This window comes from Entelurus aequoreus, linkage group LG01 (genome assembly GCF_033978785.1).
Source record: "Entelurus aequoreus isolate RoL-2023_Sb linkage group LG01, RoL_Eaeq_v1.1, whole genome shotgun sequence".
Lineage (NCBI taxonomy): Eukaryota > Metazoa > Chordata > Actinopteri > Syngnathiformes > Syngnathidae > Entelurus > Entelurus aequoreus.
The window spans coordinates 88,531,145-88,546,786 of NC_084731.1; the positions used below are offsets into that span (position 1 = coordinate 88,531,145).

At 41.4% G+C, this 15,642-nt stretch overlaps 1 long non-coding RNA gene and 6 other non-coding genes across 7 annotated transcripts; 6 read left to right on the forward strand and 1 right to left on the reverse strand.

Annotated features, from left to right (window-relative positions):
• Positions 1-1,015: 1,015 nt before the first annotated feature.
• trnal-uag (transfer RNA leucine (anticodon UAG)) lies at positions 1,016-1,097 on the forward strand. The gene has a single exon. It is a non-coding gene; the product is annotated as a tRNA-Leu (tRNA).
• Positions 1,098-2,016: 919 nt separating this feature from the next.
• trnae-cuc (transfer RNA glutamic acid (anticodon CUC)) lies at positions 2,017-2,088 on the forward strand. Its single transcript has one exon. It is a non-coding gene; the product is annotated as a tRNA-Glu (tRNA).
• Positions 2,089-4,079: 1,991 nt separating this feature from the next.
• On the forward strand, positions 4,080-4,161 carry trnal-uag (transfer RNA leucine (anticodon UAG)). The gene has a single exon. It is a non-coding gene; the product is annotated as a tRNA-Leu (tRNA).
• An 820-nt stretch (positions 4,162-4,981) lies between these two features.
• trnal-uag (transfer RNA leucine (anticodon UAG)) lies at positions 4,982-5,063 on the forward strand. Its single transcript has one exon. It is a non-coding gene; the product is annotated as a tRNA-Leu (tRNA).
• Positions 5,064-5,972: 909 nt separating this feature from the next.
• Positions 5,973-6,044, forward strand: trnae-cuc (transfer RNA glutamic acid (anticodon CUC)). The gene has a single exon. It is a non-coding gene; the product is annotated as a tRNA-Glu (tRNA).
• Positions 6,045-6,807: 763 nt separating this feature from the next.
• Positions 6,808-6,889, forward strand: trnal-uag (transfer RNA leucine (anticodon UAG)). The gene has a single exon. It is a non-coding gene; the product is annotated as a tRNA-Leu (tRNA).
• A 756-nt stretch (positions 6,890-7,645) lies between these two features.
• LOC133643539 (uncharacterized) lies at positions 7,646-15,353 on the reverse strand. Its single transcript, XR_009824708.1, has 3 exons — positions 15,106-15,353; positions 11,646-11,763; positions 7,646-8,923 (listed from the first exon to the last, which is right to left on the reverse strand). It is a non-coding gene; the product is annotated as an uncharacterized LOC133643539 (long non-coding RNA).
• Positions 15,354-15,642: the final 289 nt, after the last annotated feature.

Here is a 15,642-nt window from a genome sequence, read left to right on the forward strand (position 1 = left end):
GGAGCAGTCAATTTACAATTGATTTCCACAATTCTCTTGTTTATGCTCATTGGATGCAAATCATTAACATTGACATTTTCAAAAAAGGCAACAGGAAAATTGTTCAACTGTTCTTCAGCGTGGAAGTCTGCACAATGGGTGTTCTTATGATGTGAAAACAAAGAGTCCAAGTGGAACTTAGCGGATACCTTTCACGTAAAACACTCAAGATAGCAGAGGATAGTTTCGATCTATCGACCTCTGGGTTATGGGCCCAGCACGCTTCCGCTGCGCCATTCTGCTAACTGTACATGCTTCCTAGCTTTATGGAGGTGTAGATTTAAATACCATCGCTTATGTTTTCCTGGTGAGAATCTTGTCTGTATTCTGAGACGAAAATAATTTGTCCTTGTCAAATAGTACTAATGCACCCCAAAGTAGAGGCGTTTGTTTCTTCCGCAGAACTGCACTTCCAACAGTAGAGGTACCGACACTGTGGACTTAAAAAGATGAAATGCTGACAAATTTGGCAGTAAGAAAAGGTTCAAATCCCTTCTAATCTTTTACATATATTCTTGGTTTCAAATCAATCCGCAATACTGAATTTGAGTCACTGACTCTAATACACAATTTTTCCTTTTTGAAAACTTGTTATGCATCCTGATTTCGAGGAATGCAACAAACGGTAGTACAGTACTATGATATCTGTAGGACTGTGCAGTATCTCCGGGTCCACGCTTCACAATTTTCAGAGAGGCATACTGTGGTCACTGCTCAAGGTTGAACAAGATGTTCACTGATGAAAATAAGAGGAACCAAAACCATCTCCCCGTCAGGGAATCGAACCCCGGTCTTCCGCGTGACAGGCGGAGATACTGTCCACTATACTAACGAGGACTGCTTTGTCCAGTGTTTTCTAAAGGACAAGCAAACGATGTAGGCTTGTCCTTGCAACGCCACAACCAAAGCGGTGCCAAGTCATACGTTTGCCGTCTCATAATGCCGATAAATTGATCCTCTGAAACGTGTAGACGGAGGTTGTGTGGCCGAGTGGTCTAAGGCGCTGGATTTAGGCTCCAGTCTCTCAGGAGGCGTGGGTTCGAATCCCACCACTGCCATTTCTGTTCTGGTACTGCAATTGTATCTTTCCTGACCTAAGCAATAAGACCTGCCTTGGTCCTCATTTGGAATGCTCTGGAAAGCTTGTGGAAATCGGGCCAAAACATTAGCTTTGGAGTTCTTTACGCTAGGAATGTGATCAAAAAGAACACAACCAGGGGTGAGGATGTGCGCAGTAGTCCAAATACAACACAAAATGGGTGAAAGCGTAAATACGCCATGTTTTATCAACCTAAATCATTTTGTACGTATGCAGATTACGAAGGCTTTTGGTCTGACTTCCCCACACAGTTTTAAGGATGAAGCCCAAGGATAGTGAAAAAGGGTAGACTTTCCAAAAGAGAAGTGGATTCAGGAAGGTTCATGGCATCTGTGCCAGAAACAAAAATGTATTCATCTTCAACATCAATTATTCAATATATCAAAGGACAGTTTTGTTCCATTGACTTGGTATGGCTAAAAGGTGGACATGTATGTTTTTGTCAACCTGTCGTTTGAAGACCTGCGCCCCTACCTTAGACACTCAGGCCACTTGTATTTGTTCCTGTATTCGGATCACACCGCAGTGATAGCATGTATCGCTGGTCGGCACGGAGCAACACACATGAGGGAGATGGCCTGTCTGGTGACATTGTGTGGAAACAACAACCTCACCCTCAACACGGACTACACCAAGGAGTCAATAGAGCACATGAGAAGGGAACGTCTGTACGCTCTTGTTAGAGTTGTATACTTTTTCCACCTCCAAGTCCATATTCCTGCAGCAGTTTCCTAAGACACAAAAGTTCCCGCTCAAAGACTTCAACCAATGACCGTTGCAAAACACATTTCTGACTTTGTACAACTGACGTGGTACGGGTGCTTCGTGCATCCGTCAAAAAAGCAGGCAGGAGGCAAGAGTCTGGGTAAGTTGGCAGCTCCCTGGTGGTCTAGTGGCTAGGATTCGGCGCTCTCACCGCCGCGGCCCGGGTTCGATTCCCGGTCAGGGAAACACGGTCTAACCTGTCTGGGAGCAGTCAATTTACAATTGAGTTCCACGATTCTCTTGTTTATGCTCATTGGATGCAAATCATTAACATTGACATTTTCAAAAAAGGCAACAGGAAAATTGTTCAACTGTTCTTCAGCGTGGAAGTCTGCACAATGGGTGTTCTTATGATGTGAAAACAAAGAGTCCAAGTGGAACTTAGCGGATACCTTTCACGTAAAACACTCAAGATAGCAGAGGATAGTTTCGATCTATCGACCTCTGGGTTATGGGCCCAGCACGCTTCCGCTGCGCCACTCTGCTAACTGTACATGCTTCCTAGCTTTATGGAGGTGTAGATTTAAATACCATCGCTTATGTTTTCCTGGTGAGAATCTTGTCTGTTTTCTGAGACGAAAATAATTTGTCCTTGTCAAATAGTACTAATGCACCCCAAAGTAGAGGCGTTTGTTTCTTCCGCAGAACTGCACTTCCAACAGTAGAGGTACCGACACTGTGGACTTAAAAAGATGAAATGCTGACAAATTTGGCAGTAAGAAAAGGTTCAAATCCCTTCTAATCTTTGACATATATTCTTGGTTTCAAATCAATCCGCAATACTGAATTTGAGTCACTGACTCTAATACGCAATTTTTCTTTTTTGAAAACTTGTTATGCATCCTGATTTCGAGGAATGCAACAAACGGTAGTACAGTACTATGATATCTGTAGGACTGTGCAGTATCTCCGGGTCCACGCTTCACAATTTTCAGAGAGGCATATTGTGGTCACTGCTCAAGGTTGAACAAGATGTTCACTGATGAAAATAAGAGGAACCAAAACCATCTCCCAGTCAGGGAATCGAACCCTGGTCTTCCGCGTGACAGGCGGAGATACTGTCCACTATACTAACGAGGACTGCGTTGTCCAGTGTTTTCTATAGGACAAGCAAACGATCCAGGCTTGTCCCTGCAACGCCACAACCAAAGAGATGCCATGTCATACGTTTGCCGTCTCATAATGCCGATAAATTGATCCTCTGAAACGGGTAGACGGAGGTTGTGTGGCCGAGTGGTCTAAGGCGCTGGATTTAGGAAAATTGTTCAACTGTTCTTCAGCGTGGAAGTCTGCACAATGGGTGTTCTTATGATGTGAAAACAAAGAGTCCAAGTGGAACTTAGCGGATACCTTTCACGTAAAACACTCAAGATAGCAGAGGATAGTTTCGATCTATCGACCTCTGGGTTATGGGCCCAGCACGCTTCCGCTGCGCCATTCTGCTAACTGTACATGCTTCCTAGCTTTATGGAGGTGTAGATTTAAATACCATCGCTTATGTTTTCCTGGTGAGAATCTTGTCTGTATTCTGAGACGAAAATAATTTGTCCTTGTCAAATAGTACTAATGCACCCCAAAGTAGAGGCGTTTGTTTCTTCCGCAGAACTGCACTTCCAACAGTAGAGGTACCGACACTGTGGACTTAAAAAGATGAAATGCTGACAAATTTGGCAGTAAGAAAAGGTTCAAATCCCTTCTAATCTTTTACATATATTCTTGGTTTCAAATCAATCCGCAATACTGAATTTGAGTCACTGACTCTAATACACAATTTTTCCTTTTTGAAAACTTGTTATGCATCCTGATTTCGAGGAATGCAACAAACGGTAGTACAGTACTATGATATCTGTAGGACTGTGCAGTATCTCCGGGTCCACGCTTCACAATTTTCAGAGAGGCTACTGTGGTCACTGCTCAAGGTTGAACAAGATGTTCACTGATGAAAATAAGAGGAACCAAAACCATCTCCCCGTCAGGGAATGGAACCCCGGTCTTCCGCGTGACAGGCAGAGATACTGTCCACTATACTAACGAGGACTGCTTTGTCCAGTGTTTTCTAAAGGACAAGCAAACGATGTAGGCTTGTCCTTGCAACGCCACAACCAAAGCGATGCCAAGTCATACGTTTGCCGTCTCATAATGCCGATAAATTGATCCTCTGAAACGTGTAGACGGAGGTTGTGTGGCCGAGTGGTCTAAGGCGCTGGATTTAGGCTCCAGTCTCTCAAGAGGCGTGGGTTCGAATCCCACCACTGCCATTTCTGTTCTGGTACTGCAATTGTATCTTTCCTGACCTAAGCAATAAGACCTGCCTTGGTCCTCATTTGGAATGCTCTGGAAAGCTTGTGGAAATCGGGCCAAAACATTAGCTTTGGAGTTCTTTACGCTAGGAATGTGATCAAAAAGAACACAACCAGGGGTGAGGATGTGCGCAGTAGTCCAAATACAACACAAAATGGGTGAAAGCGTAAATACGCCATGTTTTATCAACCTAAATCATTTTGTACGTATGCAGATTACGAAGGCTTTTGGTCTGACTTCCCCACACAGTTTTAAGGATGAAGCCCAAGGATAGTAAGAAAAGGTTCAAATCCCTTCTAATCTTTTACATATATTCTTGGTTTCAAATCAATCCGCAATACTGAATTTGAGTCACTGACTCTAATAAACAATTTTTCCTTTTTGAAAACTTGTTATGCATCCTGATTTCGAGGAATGCAACAAACGGTAGTACAGTACTATGATATCTGTAGGACTGTGCAGTATCTCCGGGTCCACGCTTCACAATTTTCAGAGAGGCATACTGTGGTCACTGCTCAAGGTTGAACAAGATGTTCACTGATGAAAATAAGAGGAACCAAAACCATCTCCCCGTGAGGGAATCGAACCCCGGTCTTCCGCGTGACAGGCGGAGATACTGTCCACTATACTAACGAGGACTGCGTTGTCCAGTGTTTTCTAAAGGACAAGCAAACGATCTAGGCTTGTCCCTGCAACGCCACAACCAAAGCGATGCCATGTCATACGTTTGCCGTCTCTTAATGCCGATAAATTGATCCTCTGAAACGGGTAGACGGAGGTTGTGTGGCCGAGTGGTCTAAGGCGCTGGATTTAGGCTCCAGTCTCTCAGGAGGCGTGGGTTCGAATCCCACCACTGCCATTTCTGTTCTGGTACTGCAATTGTATCTTGCCTGACCTAAGCAATAAGACCTGGCTTGGTCCTCATTTGGAAAGCTTGTGGAAATCGGGCCAAAACATTAGCTTTGGAGTTCTTTACGCTAGGAATGTGATCAAAAAGAACACAACCAGGGGTGAGGATGTGCGCAGTAGTCCAAATACAACACAAAATGGGTGAAAGCGTAAATACGCCATGTTTTATCAACCTAAATCATTTTGTACGTATGCAGATTACAAAGGCTTTTGGTCTGACTTCCCCACACAGTTTTAAGGATGAAGCCCAAGGATAGTGAAAAAGGGTAGACTTTCCAAAAGAGAAGTGGATTCAGGAAGGTTCATGGCATCTGTGCCAGAAACAAAAATGTATTCATCTTCAACATCAATTATTCAATATATCAAAGGACAGTTTTGTTCCAATGACTTGGTATGGCTAAAAGGAGGACATGTATGTTTTTGTCAACCTGTCGTTTGAAGACCTGCGCCCCTACCTTAGACACTCAGGCCACTTGTATTTGTTCCTGTATTCGGATCACACCGCAGTGATAGCATGTATCGCTGGTCGGCACGGAGCGACTTGCAGGAGGGAGATGGCCTGTCTGGTGACATTGTGTGGAAACAACAACCTCACCCTCAACACGGACTACACCAAGGAGTCAATAGAGCACATGAGAAGGGAACGTCTGTACGCTCTTGTTAGAGTTGTATACTTTTTCCACCTCCAAGTCCATATTCCTGCAGCAGTTTCCTAAGACACAAAAGTTCCCGCTCAAAGACTTCAACCAATGACCGTTGCAAAACACATTTCTGACTTTGTACAACTGACATGGTACGGGTGCTTCGTGCATCCGTCAAAAAAGCAGGCAGGAGGCAAGAGTCTGGGTAAGTTGTCAGCTCCCTGGTGGTCTAGTGGCTAGGATTCGGCGCTCTCACCGCCGCAGCCCGGGTTCGATTCCCGGTCAGGGAAACACGGTCTAACCTGTCTGGGAGCAGTCAATTTACAATTGATTTCCACAATTCTCTTGTTTATGCTTATTGGATGCAAATCATTAACATTGACATTGGCAACGTTGACAAAGGCAACAGGAAAATTGTTCAACTGTTCTTCAGCGTGGAAGTCTGCACAATGGGTGTTTTTATGAGGTGAAAACAAAGAGTCCAAGTGGAACTTAGCGGATACCTTTCACGTAAAACACTCAAGATAGCAGAGGATAGTTTCGATCTATCGACCTCTGGGTTATGGGCCCAGCACGCTTCCGCTGCGCCACTCTGCTAACTGTACATGCTTCCTAGCTTTATGGAGGTGTAGATTGAAATACCATCGCTTATGTTTTCCTGGTGAGAATCTTGTCTGTTTTCTGAGACGAAAATAATTTGTCCTTGTCAAATAGTACTAATGCACCCCAAAGTAGAGGCGTTTGTTTCTTCCGCAGAACTGCACTTCCAACAGTAGAGGTACCGACACTGCTCAAGGTTGAACAAGATGTTCACTGATGAAAATAAGAGGAACCAAAACCATCTCCCCGTCAGGGAATCGAACCCCGGTCTTCCGCGTGACAGGCGGAGATACTGTCCACTATACTAACGAGGACTGCGTTGTCCAGTGTTTTCTACAGGACAAGCAAACGATCCAGGCTTGTCCCTGCAACGCCACAACCAAAGCGATGCCATGTCATACGTTTGCCGTCTCATAATGCCGATAAATTGATCTTCTGAAACGGGTAGACGGAGGTTGTGTGGTCGAGTGGTCTAAGGTGCTGGATTTAGGCTCCAGTCTCTCAGGAGGCGTGGGTTCGAATCCCACCACTGCCATTTCTGTTCTGGTACTGTAATTGTATCTTTCCTGACCTAAGCAATAAGACCTGGCTTGGTCCTCATTTGGAATGCTCTGGAAAGCTTGTGGAAATCGGGCCAAAACATTATCTTTGGAGTTCTTTACGCTAGGAATGTGATCAAAAAGAACACAACCAGGGGTGAGGATGTGCACAGTAGTCCAAATACAACACAAAATGGGTGAAAGTGTAAATACGCCATGTTTTATCAACCTAAATCATTTTGTACGTATGCAGATTACAAAGGCTTTTGGTCTGACTTCCCCACACAGTTTTAAGGATGAAGCCCAAGGATAGTGAAAAAGGGCAGACGTTCCAAAAGAGAAGTGGATTCAGGAAGGTTCATGGCATCTGTGCCAGAAAAAAAATGTATTCATCTTCAACATCAATTATTCAATATATCAAAGGACAGTTTTGTTCCATTGACTTGGTATGGCTAAAAGGAGGACATGTATGTTTTTGTCAACCTGTCGTTTGAAGATCTGCGCCCCTACCTTAGACACTCAGGCCACTTGTATTTGTTCCTGTATTCGGATCACACCGCAGTGATAGCATGTATCGCTGGTCGGCACGGAGGTGGTTGTCAATGAGAACCAAAGTAGATTTAACACAAGAGTTTTATTTTACTCATAATCAAATGGTACAATGGTTGGGTTGAGTTGTCTAGCACACAGAAAGTTTCCCCCCCGGGCGCGCCCGTCACCATGAAAAAGATGGTGCCCAAAACATTCTCTTCGTTTGGCTTTATCCCTTTCTTATCTCTCTTGTTAGTGCGTCAATGTCTTATTTTGTTTTCCCTATCTGTTCCATAACAACTCGAATCTTTTAGACAGTCAACACATTCAGTTAGACAGGTTGGCACGACTTAAAGTTCACTTTTGTCCCACAGAAGAGGAAGAGAAATCAAAATGAGCATACATTTTTGACAGACATGAACTATAGGTCAAAGGTCAGAAATTCTACTACATACCCGCCTTCCAGGGTCTTAAGACCCTGGACCAAAACAATTTCTGATATAGACCACTAAATTAAATCTCTACCGCAGATAGAGGCAAAAACCTCAATGTTTTTATACGAGGCAAAAATTCCGTCTATGACCCTCCTTCAGAGCGATCGCTGTTACCAGCCTGCAGTAAAACCATCTCACAGAACACAATTAGTGGCCTACCCTTTGAGTTAGTAACGTAATACCAAAATACTTTGATCATGAACATAATTAGATGAATATATATATGCTTATTCAAGATGTATTTTCACATTAATAATGAATCAAACAAGATCTGGTTTAGAATTAATATAGACTTATGACTGTAAGCTGTTGCACTATTATTTTTCCCGGCATTTGCAATGAATGTAGTTACCAATTGATTTTGTACACACAACTGAATTTCGTATGAGTCCATGTTTGATTAGTGCTCGTATAGATGGCTCGGTGGTGCCTCAGGCTGGTGGCCTGCCGACACCTCGTTGGGCTTTTGGCTGCCTTGGTGAAGAAAGAGATCCACTCAAACAGTCTGTCTCTGTCTGTTCTTGGGGTGTGGTTCAGTCCATTGGGCAGACTGTTTAATGGCATGTCCGTGCTGGCCGAAATTGGGGAAAAGTATGGGGCTTTGGGGAAGGCGGGGCAAAGTATGGGGCGTTGGGGCTTTGGTCCAGGCCCTCGGCTTGCTTCAGGCCTCCTCGCTGCTTCGGCACTCCCGACACTTCTTTCCACAGCTGCTGGAGTCCTGGTGGACACATTGGCTGGCAACCTTAGTTGTTCTCGTCATCGCTGGCAAGGTGTTGTCTCTCCTCTCGGTTCCTTCCAGTCAGGTATCGGGTGTTGGTCCTGGATCGGCTTTGACCGTGCCCCACTTAGCGAGTGCAAGGGAATCTGGAGTGGCTGCTTTCATCCTCAAATCTGCACAGAGGAACTGGCACACAAATTCTACATTTTGCAAACTTACCATTTTGGTCTCATGGTCTTTCCACCTTCCTAGGAAGCTGCTGGTCCTGAGAAGTGCTGATCTTGTGACTGAAGATGATAACCTGTTTTCTTAAAATAGGTGCCGTTGTTTGACCTAATCTTTTTGGGGAAACCATGTCTGGATATTAGATCATTCACAAAACATTTAATTACTGAATTGACACCCTCCTTTGAGGTTGGGGTTGCTTTCGCCAACCACTGCAATTGTCAATCTAAATCATTACGTTCCTTTATCCTTGTACCGGATTGATCATATCGATTAAATAAAACCTCAACACGCTCAAACTTGACCCAATCCAAACTCACCTCCCCCCTCTGTCCCTCTCACAGGGACAGTGTTAGTCGTAGTAATAGTAATAGTAGTAGTAGTATTAGTAGTTTCAGAAACATCCAAGAAAAAGAAAAGACAGCTGATAGTCAAGTGCAGCAAGAACAGAGGCGGAGGACAGGTCATGTTTGAGGTCACTGTTCGCTTTTGCAATAGTACTTTGATATTTTACAACACCTAGTGAATTATTGTGGCCTCAATAATTCACTAAATAGTTGTATTTAATTTAGTCTATCTATGATGGGACAATGCACAGAAACATTAAGTTCAGAAACAGATATGTTCTGTACTAGATTATATCTAAATAGCTACTTTCCATCTGTAGTCCCTGGCTACCTAAATTAAAGGGATCCACAAATCAAGCAATAAAATTATGACACTAATTAATCATAATAAATATATACATTCATAATAATCAATAATTAATCAAAAATAATCATACTGTAGCATGTATTCAATTATAAGAAAAGTCACCAAATGCCCCTTCATGGACACATACTTACCATACAATACAACCACACCTTATTTACATCATCACACAAAGACCATACATGCTCTTGTTCACATCTGTCATCATTCGTAACAAAAACCAAGATTTTAACAGCCATACCTCACAATTTACAACAAAAATGCTCTCATAGATAAATATAATACTCATTAAATTGATGTGTCAACATAATGCCCCTCTTAGTGACCGTCTGAGCAGCCTTGATTGCTCCAAAGCCACTTTTTAATTTCAAATTTTCTATTCCTTTTGTTATAACGTGGAGAAGGCTAATTGGTCTGTACATGTTCTGGTCTTCTTTATTTCCTGCTTTATGGATTTAATCGTAGTAGCAGTTTCTCGACGTGGTAGGGAAAGTGTTTTCCGTTATTGATTTATTTATCAATCGTTGTTATACGAGCAATAATACAATCCTTATATGTTTTTAGGAAGATAGTGTCCAACCCGTATATATATCTCTAGATCGTGAGTCTGATAATGCAGCGAAGATTTTGTTTAACTTTGTTTCATTTGTTACTTCTAAAATTAGTCCATCCTGAATAAATGACAATTATTTGCACTGATTTTGAGGGACTCTTTATTCAGGGTTTGTACAGACTGGATGAAATGTTCATTAAAATTATTACTTATGTCCAGACTGTCTGCGATAGTAGCGCCATTGATATTTAATGTTATAGTGTTGTTTCTTGTTTGCGCTCTTTCCGTAAGTTTGTATCTGGTTTTCCATAACTCTCTATTGTTCCTTTTTGCAGCTTTAATTAATTCTAAGTGAAAGTCAGCCTTAGACTTCCGCATAAACATTGTAACTTTTGTTCCTCCAAACTTTTAAATCATACGATCTGTATTTAGACCTGTTTTTTAATTGCTCTTATGAGAGCTGAGTCCTCATGTCTTTATTAGAATCCAATGGTATTTTTATTTTAACACTCTTCTTTCTGGTTTTGTATTCGTGTATTTACAGATGTTCTCTTTAATTTTTGTCATCCAATTGTAATTCTAGTAGGGCTGCTTTCATTTGTATCATATAGAAGCCGTTTATAATATCCTTAAGTTTCTTTCTACGCGTCTTATTTAACCAGTCCAGATTAACGTCCTCCATGACGTTACTTCTGTCATACTATGCTGTTTGAGGATGTCTGAAAATGAATCAAGAAAAATGTCTTTAGCTGTGGTCGGTCGGTATACTACAATTACCTTGAAATACATTTCTGAGGAAAATGTGATTTTAATTTCAACATACTCAAATTGATCTACTTTTAATGTTTTCCCTTTCATAAATCATAATTCCTCCCCCCTTTGTCACTCGATCTGTCTTTTCTGTAATCTTGTCCCCCGGGACATTAATTAGAACGTAAAGGTGTTGTGGGTTTTAACCATGTCTCTGATAGACACGGTAATCCGGATTAGAGTCTGACAGTAACTGCTGTATTTGTTCAGTATATTTCCTGTGGTAGAAAGTTTATTAATGCGGACACGTTTGTTACTGAATACTTTCTACAGACTTCTGTCTCTCTGCGACTTGGTGTATGTAATAAACAACTATAAATATTTGATATGCTTAAATTTTGTTTTAGCTCAGCTGTTGTGTAGCTGCTAGCTCTTTGTAGCGTACAGCAGAAATGTCCAAATTGCAACCAATAGCTATGTTTTTAACAGACAACCGAAATAATTGATTTGCGTATCGGTTCAATCAGCGGCAGCTACGCCCTGTTTTATCATTTGACCTAAATTTTTTTTGTTTCGTAGGCAGGACAGAGGGAACAATGTGGGTCATTAGTTGTCCATCTTATACCATTCTAATTGTTTTAAGGATAGTTCACATGAGCGGCCATACCTTGAGTCCCACCATATATAAGAGTCAAAAGGCTCCTATTATGAGTCGTCTAATTGGTGATCATACACTTTGGCGGTTTGGGTGGCAGGGCACACGGACGCACCTCCGTCAGCCAGTGCTAGGACAGTTGGAGCAGTCCCCGTCTTCCACTCATTCCTGGGAGGCGTCCCCAGTAGTTGTCAGCTGATGTCGTGCTGTCAGGCAACATCAGGAAGTTCCTTCTGTGCAGTATTGAATTGTCAGGGCACAGTTCGTAAGCAGGTCATTACAAGGTGTGTGCAGGTTGACCACAAAGGAATGCTTCAAAGATTGTGTTGAACATTGTCCGTTGACACTTATGTCCAGCAGGGGTCTGTTTGTATCCTGCTGTTCGTCCTCTGTCACACCTGTATTTTTTGTGAGCATGTTCTGGCTACACCTTGGAGCTTGTCTTGTTCAGAGAAGCTGGCAGTCCCCCGGCTGCATATCCTTTCCACCCTCGCTTGACCTAGCACAACCGTGGCTACCACCCAAGTCTGTCTGTATGGTTTTACGTTTTGTTGAGGTTTTTTCCTCCAGAATTTGGAACTCAAAACATGTACACCCATCGTTTTCATATCCTCTCGGTTAGTTCAATTTGCATATCACGTTTTAAAATTACAGTCTTAACTATCCCATTAATTGCTAATCAAAAACCTTAATTCAAAGATTATACGTACTACTTCATGTGTATTTAAGTACCCTTTTAATTCACTTAAAGATTATCTATAAGTTAATTTAACCTATCATTTGTCTATCAGTAGGCGCAAGCAAGCTGTCATGCTTGCACTCTGACCTCCTGCTGTGCGTGATACTCTCCAAAACAAAGGAATGTTTTTATTCACGTTTCTCCTTATCTTTCAGCTAAATCTTTTAATCTTTTAACTTTTAACGTCCGTACTGTGTTTATTTTTATTGTCTGCATTTTAAAATATTTAAAATCTCAGGTACCCCTTGGCATACCTTCAAGTACCTCCCTTTTTTGTCCGGGCGGAAACACCATACCCTCATTTGAGAACTACTGGTTTAGCCTATGAAAAATCCTTTGTCTCATACATCATTACACTGTACAACTCCTCTTTGGGGGGCTAGGATGACAGGGAATGCAAAACAATAACAGTGCAATACTTTTTTTTATATCATGGTCGTTAATGCCTAGTTTCTCTTTTAATAGAATCTATTTTGTTTCCATTTATACCCTTATTAGTTACTGTTTACTTTTTAGTTCTTCTTCCAAAGGGAACTCTCCTGAAGGAATCAATAACGTTTCATCTGTCTATCTATCTATCTATTACTAACCCGAGCACAATTCATGACGTCATGCTCATCTTGCAGACAGTTATTTCCATTTAGTTTTATTCTCTATTTGTAATTCTACATGCACCAATGTCACATAGAAATTTGCTTTCTTTGTTATTTATTTACATTATTATTTCTGGTTTACTTGCTGTCTGTTTACTTAAGTTCTCATATTTTGGTCTGTCTTCCTTCTGATTAGAATTTGTTTAACGCTTCTCTACGTTTTGTTTTGACAATGGTGCTGAGTGGCTCTTATCTGTACTTCCTCAGACTCTGTTTCACAGATGCCCTTAGATGTATTAGAATATAAATTTAACTTTTATTTTATTGTGTGTTTATTCCTAAAAAAAAATTAAAATGTCAATGTATGATCAATTTATCTTTATCAAATTTAAATTCAATATTATTAATTTATTTGTTGTATAACTATTCAAAGTTACAGTGTGTCCTAATCTATGATGTGTGTGTTTGTCGCAACTTCCCACAGGAACTGGATGGATCAGATAAGCAGCAAAGCTGTACCAAAAAAAAAAAGTATACTAGACATATAAATGAATGATGAATTAAACAATGTTTCAATGTCCCACAATCCGTATTTATTTATTGATAATTAACCGTGTAATTTTCCATATATCTATTATTTTACTGGACTTAGCAAGCACCTACTACTAGCACACTCTACAGACCGAGAATAACTGTTCAACCACACTTAGTAATGCCAAGCTAGATGCTAACTTAGCCTTACTATGACTCAGTAAGCAAACTTTTGCTAACACAATGCTAACCTAGCTCAATGCTATCCTAGCTCAATGCTAACCTAGCTCAATGCTATGCTAACACAATGCTAACCTAGCTCAATGCTATCAGTGTCACTCCTCTTCGAACCAATGCCAGCTGTCACTCACACAGCCTCGTCACACGCACACACTCTTATCTCAAAATGTCTCCCAGCTTTTTTTTTTTATATGCGTCACACAGTCACTCACACACAGAGAATTTACCAGCGAGCAAGAGCCTTTTTTCCCGTATTCAAAATCTCAGTGTGTAAAACAACTGTAATATCGCACAGTCACAATCACCAGTATAGTTAAAAACAAATTCAAATGACTGGAATTAGCTCGCAGCGCCCACGAGGGGGAGCCTCCCTGCTTAGGCTGCTGCCTCCGCGATCCAACCTCTTGATAAGCGAAAGAAAATAATTATATGGATGGATCATTCACTCATGTGTTTTCTGTACATAACTTTGTCTATTTTCTCACACGCACACACATAACCAACAATTTCCCAGCTCTTGCAGATCAGCGTGGGTGCGAAAAAAGCGTTAGGGAACTCTCACAAAAGCATGAGGGAGAATTAAAACAGATAAGAAACCAGGTGCTACACAAAAGTTATTAAAATACGCAGATATATATATATAAATTTAAAAACACACATTTTTATCTCACAAAACACTCCCCCCTGGTCCGGACCAATATAAACAACTAATGCACGCGTGCTTTTGTGGAATCGGCCGTCTCATAACACACACACGCAGGTCATTCTTACTCATATAATGGCGATTAACCCATTCAGCGGAGCAAATCCTGCTTTTCCTTCCTGACCAACACGGATAACAGCCTAAGGCGCTGTAGAATTACCAGGAATCACCCTTCAATTTCTACAGTACATCGTGTCTGGTCAGTCCATATAGTTTCACCAAGGCTCTACCATATGGAGCCCTTACTCTATCCATCTATACTGCAGCAAATTTCCAAATTCGTGACAACTTGGCTCAGTTGATCTCCTTTACCGGAGTCACTGAACGATCACCTTATATCAGGCTTTTTACCCGGCTGCAGCTTCCACATAGACAGATACGTAGGACCTTCATAGACGTCATAAATTTGTGTGGGCCAAATGTCACATCAGTTTAGCCAACCTTGCCTTAAATTTCGCTGTGTCCAACTCCGGCTAACCATGTACTTGCAGAAAAGAAATTTTTCGTCTCACATCGTCTATGCTTCTACACTCCAAACCACCAAAATTCTATCAACAATCCCCATTTGTTAAAAACAAGAGATTACAAGTTTTCAACAAACACACAGACAAATGATCACATATAATACAACTCAAACCAACCAACACATGCCTCAGTCTAGGTTGTTTTTGGAGAACTATCTTTTATGAAAAAAAAATTCAGTTTTTATCTTACCGATCCCGTTTCTCTTCAGACAGACAACTTTTACACAATAAGCAAAATAGCTTACCTTTTATTAGATGCGCGCGTGCAAGCGTTGTCTGCCTGAGAGAGAAGCCGGATCGGATGTTGACTTGCAGAGTTCTGGACCATCCTAGTTCGTGACGCCAATTTTGTAGTGGAAAGTCCAGGTTGTCAATGAGAACCAAAGTAGATTTAACACAAGAGTTTTATTTTACTCATAATCAAATGGTACAATGGTTGGGTTGAGTTGTCTAGCACACAGAAAGTTTCCCCCCCGGGCGCGCCCGTCACCATGAAAAAGATGGTGCCCAAAACATTCTCTTCGTTTGGCTTTATCCCTTTCTTATCTCTCTTGTTAGTGCGTCAATGTCTTATTTTGTTTTCCCTATCTGTTCCATAACAACTCGAATCTTTTAGACAGTCAACACATTCAGTTAGACAGGTTGGCACGACTTAAAGTTCACTTTTGTCCCACAGAAGAGGAAGAGAAATCAAAATGAGCATACATTTTTGACGGACATGAACTATAGGTCAAAGGTCAGAAATTCTACTACACAGTCAATTTACAATTGATTTCCACAAT